General features: G+C 43.4%; 1 pseudogene; it reads right to left on the bottom strand.

Moving 5' to 3' along the window:
* Nucleotides 1–2,182: 2,182 nt before the first annotated feature.
* LOC102867573 lies at nucleotides 2,183–3,203 on the bottom strand (annotated as a pseudogene).
* Between the last annotated feature and the right edge of the window lie 5,019 nt (nucleotides 3,204–8,222).

An 8,222-nucleotide genomic window follows, 5' to 3' on the forward strand; every position in this document is an offset into this window, starting at 1 on the left:
GTTGTTATGTGCCATCGAGTTACTTGCGACTCATAGCAACCCTATGTACAACAGCCCTAAACCCTGTCTGTCCTGTGCCAATTGTACTGCCTCTGACACACCCATCCCAATTACCCCAGTCACTGAATCAATCCATCTAATAGAGGGTCTTCCCCTCTTGCGCCATATAGCAGAGTGAAAAACTATCCAATTCTGTCCCATCTTCACAAATTGTTGCTGTGATGAAGCCTGTTTGGCAGTCACAGTATCAATCCATAGTATAGAAAGTCGTCTTCTTTTTGCTGATCCTTTACCAAGGATGATGTCTTCTCCAGGGATTGGTTCCTTCTGATAATGTGCTCTAATAATGAAAATTTCTCTATCTTTTCTTCTAAGGTACACAATGACTATGCTTAATCCAAACAGCTATGTTTGTTCTTCATGGTTTCTTCAATATACCTCACTCAAACCATAATGAAACACATCAATTCTCCTTCAATCCTCCTTATTAAGTCCGGCTTTTGCATATACATTAGTCAGTTGAAAATACTATGGCTTGAATGAGGTGTATTGCCACTTCAGAGTGACATCTTTGCCATTTAGGACTTTAAAGAGGTCAGCATATTTTTTTGCAGCATATTTCAATAGACACTTCCCTGGATGTGCTCACCAAATTGTGCTAAGAAATCTGGCGGACAACCACCTGGCCAATTGACTGAAAGAGATCCATATTTGTTGCCATTTCAAAGTTAGGTGACTCAACAGAGTGCAGAAATTATTAATGATATTGTTAATATCACATGCAAGCAAGGTTCTGCTGAAAATTACTCCAAAATGACAAAAATAGCACATCAACAGAGAACTGCCAGATGTACAGGCTGGGTTTAGAAGATGTTATGATACTATGGATATTATAGCTAACGTTGGATATTGGCTGAAAGCAAAGAGTTCCAAAGGAACGTCTATCCGTGTTTCATTGACTATGCAAAGGCATTTGATTGTGTGGGTCACAACAAACAGTGGCTGATTCTGAGAAGAATGGAAATCCCAAGCACAGAGAAGCCAAAGCACAAGGAAGAATTCAAGATTCTAAAGAGCTGAACAGAAGATTTCAAAAGGCAGCACGGAATGACAAAGCAAAATATTACAATGAAATATGCGAGGAGCTAGAGTTGGAAAATCAAAAGGGCAGAACTCGTTCAGCATTTCTGTTTTTTTTTCCTCTTTCTATTGATCACACAATTTATTTTCTTTATATCCTTTGGCTTTCCCTTAAATTTTAGTAAAGGTCTTTTTAAAAAGTCAGATTCAACTAGGGAAAATGGAGAATAGGCTTTTGCCTGGTTTAGGGAAAGGCTATAACAAGACAAAGGGCAGGGATCTGGGGGCTACCAGAGTGATGGGGGAGGAAGAAACTATGAGTAGAAACGGGAGCAGCATTTAGGACTCTGCTTCCAGCTGAAGCTTCTCTTAGCATTTTCATTATTCAAACTTTGAAGGGGTACAGTTATATTTTAATCAGAATGTAGTCCCCTCATAGTCACTTCATTCCCTAACAAGTGAGACGGAGAGAACCTGAGTGGGGCCAGCCACAGCCTTGCTGTGCTATCAAGCAGGTAGCCCACCTGCCCCAGTCACCCAGCCCTCCAGCAGGCTAGCCCCTCTAGTGCCAGCGCATGTCTGGGGAAAGCCAGGGTGATCTGCTTGGCAGGGGAAAAAAGGAAGCAGCTATTCTGCTTTGATAGTCTCACCTTCCTGCTCTCTCCTTTCTGAGACATTCAGGGAGGCAAGACAAGGTAAGCAACACTTAATTCAGCAAGCAGCCTGTTCCTCCATGTGCCTCCACCTTCTCAGTGCTTGTGAGGACTCAAGCGGGAGCCTTTATGGAGGAGGGCCCAGAAAATGGTGACTGTCATCTCAGGCTTGGAAAATTCCCATAGTGCCTTATGAAGTAGCTTCTGTTTGCCCTCAGGGGAATTGAGTCCTCGAGCCCTGGACTCTGCTTGCTTAAAGGCACTGTACTTCTTGGGAGATGTGGGACCCGCTCCACCTCCAGGGAGTTAGAAATCCCCTGAGAATCATGAAAACTGCCCCTGCTCCCAGTGGAACAAGATCCTTAATCTTCTATTTCCTGCCTCCCTCAGAGGAGAGCTGAAGCCCTGCTGGGGGAGAGCACAGAGGCCCAGCTTCTGCCCAACCCTTTCTAGCTGTTGACTGGAATGACAGATGAGTCCTGAAGCCTCTGCAAGAGCTGGTTTTGAAGGTCTTCCTCTACCACCTTCTACCAGAAGAAGTTCTCGCCTCTAATCTTCGGGGGCTCATTTTGGATGCCTGGATTCCGGAAAGCCACCGTCACCAGAACATTGAGGCAGATGCCATCTGTATGGTCTTTGCCCAGATGCTGCAGTCCAAGTAAGCCCTTGGTCTCCAGTGTCAAATGGTGCAGGGTCAAGCACTCTTGTAACAGCCCCAGGATGGCCATCTTCATGCCACCCCTCTGTTCCATAGGGGTGAAACCACAGGCAGTGATGGGCAAGTGAGGCAGCCCCACAGTGCCTACTAACACCCACACTATCTGGGCACTGGTAAAGGTGGCCACAAGTCGCTGGCAGACCACACTGCAGGGAAGCTCTTGGGGCAGAATTAGAGGATGCCTAGCTTGCTGGCTATAGTGGGCGGCTAGCTCAACCAGGTGCAAAATGTCCTGGGCTCGTAATGGAGTGGGAAGGGAGGCTCGGGGATACCAGCCAGCCTGCAAGGAGTCTGCATCAGCATCCTCAGAAGTCTTGAGAATTCCACCTGTGGGACAAGCCAGGAACACAAATCGGATCCAAGAGGGGCCCTGTTCCTCCACAGATAGCAGCGTCAGAGGCTCACAATGCAGCCCAGCCTCCTCCTTCACCTCACGCTGCAGCGCCTCCACGATGGTTTCCCCTGGCTCCATCCTCCCTGCAGGCAGGTACCAGGACCCAGGACACTCTCGCTTGGCCTCCTGGATCAGTAGCACCTCGTCTTGAAGGGAGAGAGAGGATCCTCATCTCCCACCACAACTGGTCTGCTTGTTGAGGAACACAGCCAGCACCAAGTAGCAGACATTCTTCCGCAGCCGAGCCAGGGCCATCGGCTCCTCGGGCCAGCAGCGAGTCACAGTTCTGCACGCGCGGCCCCCCACCCCCCAGCACGTCGGCCAGCACCTCGGCCAGGCCTTCCGAGGCCATCAGGTCCCCTGGGAAGGCGGGCGCACCAGGAGCAGGGCAGCTGGACGCGTTGGGACGCGGGGCATGCGATCTGGGGCCCATCTGCCTCTCCCCCATCTGTGACTCCTCGTTCAACATTTCTTAACCTCAAGAAGCTGAAGAACAAATTTAAACCTCGAGTTGCTATAAACAAGGATGCTTTAGGCAGAATATTAAATAATCCAGGAAGTATTTAAAGAAGATAGAAGGGATTTACTGAGTCATTGTATCAAAAGGAATTGGCAGATACAGAAGAATTTAATGAAATAACATTTGAGCAAGAGCCTATGGTGATGAAGGAAGAAGTTCAAGCTGCTTTGAAGGAAATAGCAAAAAATAAGGCCCCAGGAATATATGGTATACCAATTGACATATTTCAGCTAACAGATGCTGCCCTGGATGTGCTCACCAAGTTGTGCCAAGAAATCTGGAGAACAACCACTTGGCCAACTGACTGGAAGAGATACATATTTGTTCCCATTCCAAAGAAGGGTGACCCAACTGAGTGTGGATACTATAGAACAATAATATCATTGATTTCACATGCAAGCAAGATTCTACTGAAGATTATCCAAAAACGATTAGAACAGCACATCAGCAGAGAACTGCCGGAAGTCCAGGCTGGGTTTAGAAGGGGTCGTGGTACTAGGGATATTGTAGCTAATGTTAGATGGATCTTAGCTGAAAGCAGGGAATACCAGAAGAATCTGTATCTGTGTTTCATTGATTATGCAAGGGCGTTTGACTGTGTGGATCATAACAAACTGTGGCTGACTCTGAGAAGAATGGAAATCCCAGAACATTTGATTGTGCCAATGCTAAACCTATAATTTGACCAAGAGGCAATCGTTAGAACAGAGCAAGGTAACACCGCATGGTTCAAAATTGGGAAGGGTGTAAGCCAGGGATGTGTCCTATCTCCATACCTTTTCAACCTGTATGCAGAGCAGATTATATGAGAGGCTGGGTTCTATGAGAAGTGAGGTGTCAGGATCGGTGGAAGATCTATCAACAATTTGCGTTATGCAGATGACACAACCCTGCTTGCCAAACCTGAGGAGGGCCTCATGCACTTGCTCCAGAGGGTCAAGAACTGCAGCCTTCAGTATGGACTGAGGCTCAATGTCAAGAAGACAAAGATTCTCACCAATGGACCTATTGGTAGCATCAGGATGGATGGTGAAGAGATTGAGATTGTTCACAGCTTCAGTTTGCTTGGCTCCACAGTCAACACTCTTGGAACCAGCAGCCAGGGAAAAAAAACGTACTGCGATGGGAAAGTCTGCTGTTAGGGACCTCTCTAAAGTACTCAAGAGCAACAGTGTCTCTCTGGAAACTAAGGGGCATCTGATACAGGCCATAGACTTTGCAATCACATGTTATGCATCAGAGAGTTAGGCAATGACTAGGGAAGATAGAGGGAGAATTGATGCTTTTGAGCTGTGGTGCTGGAGAAAAGTAATGAATGTACCCTGGACTGCTAAGAAAACAAACAGATTCATCCTGGGTAGGGTTAAACCAGGCTGCTCCTTGGAGGCAAGGATTCTGGGGCTTTGTCTGACATACTTTGGTCATGTGGTAAGGAGAGACAGGTCCTTGGAGAGAGACATCATGCTTGGTAAGGTGGAGGGACGGCGCAGGAGGGAAGACCCTCCTGAGGTAGATTGATTCAGTGACTGGGGTTATCGGGATGAGTGTGTCAGAGGCCATGTGATTGGCACAGGATAGAGCAGGGTTTAGGGCTGTTGTACATAGGGTCGCTATGAGTTGCAAACGACTCGACGGCACATAACAACAACAACATACTTGGAACATGAGGCAGTTGTCAGAACAGAACAAGGAAACACTGCATAGTTCAAGATCAGGAACGGTGTACGCCAGGGATGTGTCCTATCTCCATACCTTTTCAATCTATTTGCAGAACAGATCATCCGAGAGCCAGGGCTCACTGATGGGGAATGTGGCATCAGGATTGGTGGAAGACGCATCAACAGTCTGCAATATGCAGATGACACAACCCTGTTTATTGAAATTGAGGGGGATCTGAAGCACTTGCTGCAGAACGTCAAGGACTGCAACCTTCAATATGGACTGAAACTTAACATCAACAAAATAGATTCTTACCACTGAGCTTATTGACAGCATCATGATAGATGATTGAGATTGAGATTTTTAATAGCTTTAGTTTGCTTGGCTCTACAATCAACACTCTTGGTACTAGCAATCAGGAAATTTAAAGACAAGTTGCATTGGGAAATATTGCTGTCAGGGATGTCTCCAGAGTACTGAAGAGTAACAATAAGTCTGGAGACAAAGGTGTGCCTGATCCAGGCCATTGTCTATGCAATTATTTCCTATGCATCAGAAAGTTGACCAATGACTAGAATTATAGAAGACGAATTGAGGTCTGTGAGCTGTGGTGCTGGAGAAAAGTATTGAATATACCATGGACTGCTAGGAGAACACGCTTATCTTGGAGAGAGTGATATCAGGCTGCTCCTTGGAGACAAAGTTTCTGAAGCTCTCTCTGACAGACTTTGGGCATGGTGCAAAGAGTGACAAGTCCTTAGAGAGGGGCATTATGCTTGGGAGAGTGGAGAGACAGTGCAAGAGAGGAGGACCCTTGATGAGATAGATTGATTCAGTCACTGACGGGTAATGGAGGTTGGTGTGTCAGAGACAATAAGCTTGGCACAGGACAGAGCACAGTTCAGAGATGTTGTACATTGGGTAACTATGAGTTCCAAATGACTTGATGGCACATAACGACAACAACAGCATTTGTGCAGAGAATCCTGTGGTTACTTGATTGTTGTTTCTATGAGGGTTAATTATGGAAGTTCAATGAAATCCTTGATAATCTTTCTTTCCAATTTTTCATGATGTTGCTTCTTGTCCCAGTTGTGAGTTTTCTTGTTATCTTTACGTTGAGGTACAATCTATACAGAACGCAGTATTCTCTGATATTCATTTAGAAGTGTTTCAATTTTTCTCACAGAAAACAAGATGTCATCAGCATATAGCAGGTTGTTGATGAATCTTCCTCCAATTCTGATGTCAATATTTTCTTTATTTAGTCTAGGTTCTGTGATTATTTGCTCAGCATACAATTTTAATAAGTATAATCAAGGGATACAATCTTTATGCATCTATACATTTATTGACTGATTTTATTTTTAAATTTTTTATATTTTAATATAACTCTATTTAGAAGTCTGAATGCATTGTTTTTCACAAAAGATCCTTCCCATTTCCTTCACCCCACCCACCCATCGAATTGTGCAACCCCATGATTAGCACTCTATTCTTCACCCCCATACTCACAGTAATCCAATTATTTTTGTTCAAATTACTGCCTCTTGGTCTATATACATATTTTAAATAAGCACAATTCAGTATTCTGGAATTCCTATACTTCACAATGTTTTCTATAATTTGGCATTCATACAGTTAAGTGTCTTTGCATCATCAATGAAGCACGGGTAAACATCTTTCTTGTCTTCCCTACTTTTCAGCCAAGTAGACATTCACAATGATATTCCTTATTTCATATATTTTTCTGAATTTGACTTGAATTTATGTTATTGTATGGTTGCAACTAGCTTTATACTACATTTTTTAAAATTTTACTTGCATATGATAGTAATAACATTGTTAGAAAATTTCCATATTCTGTTGAATCACCTTTCTTTGGCATAGGAACAAATACAGATCTCTTCCTGTCATTTGGCGAGGTAACTGTCATCCAAATTTCTTGGCATAGACGAATAAGCACTTTCAATGATGCATGTATTTGTTAAAACATCTCACTTGATTTTGTTCCAATTCCGCAGTTATGTTTTCACCTATTCTTGGACTTCTTCCTTCAATACCATAGATTCTACCTCCTGAAGGGTTGAATATTTTAGTGACAAGAAGCTGTGCTGCAATCCTGAAAAAATTTGGTACAGTGACGTGGTTAACTGAGTAAAAGAGATCCATCTTTTCCCCATTCCCAAGAAAGGTGATCCAGGAGAATATTGTGATATAAGAACAAAAATATAAAAATACCTAAGAAATGGTTTATACTTAGTGTCAATTCTGGAGAGTTGTCAGATGATAAGTGAAGGAGATGGGAGCAAAAAATAGAATAATTTTTTTACAGAGGATGTTAAAATAGATGGTAGATAAATGTTGTTGTTTTTGTTGTGATGTGCCAAGGAGTCATTTGTGACTCATAGTGACCCTATGTATAATAGCTCCAAACCCTGTCCTATTCTAAGCCAGTTTCATTGACTCTGACACATCTAATCCTGTTGCCCTACTTATCATGTCAATCCATCTCATTCAGGGTCTACCTTTCCTGCACTGTCCCTCTACCCTGGCAAGCATGAAGTCTTTCTCCAAGGATTTGTCTCTGCCAGCCATGTGCCTAAAGTATGGGAGATAGAGCTTCAAGGAAAAACTTGGTTTCATCCTTTACAAGACAAATCTATTTGTTTTCCTGGCTGACCATGGTATGTTCGATACTTTTCTTCTACTGAAAAGCATCAATTCTTCTTCCACCATCCTTAGCCATTGTCTTGCTCTTTGATGCACATCAAGTAACTGCTAACACCATGACCTAGATCAGGGATACCTTAGTCTCTAAGCTGACATCCTTTTTCTTTAGCACTTTGGAGATGTTCTTGATAGCAGACTTCCCCAATGCAATTCATCTTTTTAAAATATATATACATATCACGCACACTTCCTAGTATTTTAATTTTTATTGCTTAGTTATAAATTGAGCAAGAATGGAGTTGAAAAAAGAGGGAAATAAATTATATGTAGATGGATGTTGCTTTACAAAGAAATATATAAAAATTCACAGCAAATTTGGAGAGGAAACAAAAATCCTTAGCACATTTTATTAAATGGTAACTTTACCTTGACTGCAGCCTGCAATATGGATTGAGGCTCAATGTCAAGAAGACAAAGATTCTCACCACTGGACCAATCGGCAGCATCAGGATGGATGGTGAAGAG

This window comes from Elephantulus edwardii, unplaced genomic scaffold, assembly GCF_000299155.1.
Source record: "Elephantulus edwardii isolate Elephantulus edwardi_28Jun2011 unplaced genomic scaffold, EleEdw1.0 scaffold00084, whole genome shotgun sequence".
In the NCBI taxonomy this organism is placed as follows: Eukaryota; Metazoa; Chordata; class Mammalia; order Macroscelidea; family Macroscelididae; genus Elephantulus; species Elephantulus edwardii.